Consider the following 1,164-nt stretch of genomic DNA (forward strand, 5'->3'; position numbering starts at 1 on the left):
CCCACTCTGAAGCGATTTCAAGCTCAGCTTTTAATTGATATGCGTGCCGCTAGTGATGGGGTGACCGTCCGAAGTCAGCCTGCAGGCTTTGTTACTGGGGAACCTCTGTCCATTTATCATTTAAACCGGGAACGCAAACGCCGCGAACGTTTGCGCATTACTGTTTGGCAGCTGAGCAACGGCGGTCGGACTTCCGTCCAGTCGGAAATTGAACGCGATATTTTTGAACATTTTGCTTCGCTTTTCCGTGCTGTTGACGTTGATTCCGACGCGTTGCGAGATTTCTTGCGGGTTGTTCCCCATGTTTTAACTCGCCCGGACAGGGAGCTTCTAAATGACGCCTTTACGTCTGATGAAGTTCTCGACGCCGTTCGGCGGATTCCCAAAGGGAAGTCCCCGGGTCCCGATGGGATTCCTGCGGAATTTTATTCGAAATTTTTTCCTCTTTTAAGTGAGATTTTAGTGGATTTAGCGAATGATATTCACAATGGTGTGACTGTACCAACTGCTTTTGTGGAGGGGGTTGTGACGCTCGTTCCCAAATCCCATGCTGTACCTCATATCGATGCTGTCCGTCCGATTACTTTATTAAATGCTGATTACAAGATCGTTACGCGCTGCGTCGCTCAGCGACTTAAAAACATCTTGCCGACCGTCCTTAGTGATCAGCAAACATGTGCGGTACGAGATCGGAACATCTTTGACGCTATCCTTGCCTACAGGGATTGTATTGGATATGTGAAAAGTGCTCGGCTCCGGACGGCGGCGATTTTATTAGTTGATTTTAAAAATGCCTTTGACCGGATTAGTCATTTTTATTTGCGTCGGGTTATGGTACGCATGGGGTTTGGTTATACGTTTACCCGATTCGTGACGCATCTGTTGCAACCTGCTACGTCCCGTATATGTGTCAATGGTCGTCTTACTCCTGCTTTTCGTGTGGGTCGCTCCGTGCGGCAGGGGTGTCCGCTTTCCATGGCGCTTTTTGCCATTGCGCTGGATCCCCTCCTCCGTTGTATCAGTCAGGAATGTCGCGGCATTCAGATGGGGACTACTAGATTGGTTTGTCGCGCATACGCTGATGACCTTGGCGTATTTATTGAACATATAGACGACGTTGACAGGTTGCATGTTGTTCTGCACAACTTTGGAAAAGCTACGGGG

The sequence above is a fragment of the Schistocerca piceifrons genome, chromosome 2, assembly GCF_021461385.2.
Source record: "Schistocerca piceifrons isolate TAMUIC-IGC-003096 chromosome 2, iqSchPice1.1, whole genome shotgun sequence".
Taxonomy (NCBI): Eukaryota; Metazoa; Arthropoda; class Insecta; order Orthoptera; family Acrididae; genus Schistocerca; species Schistocerca piceifrons.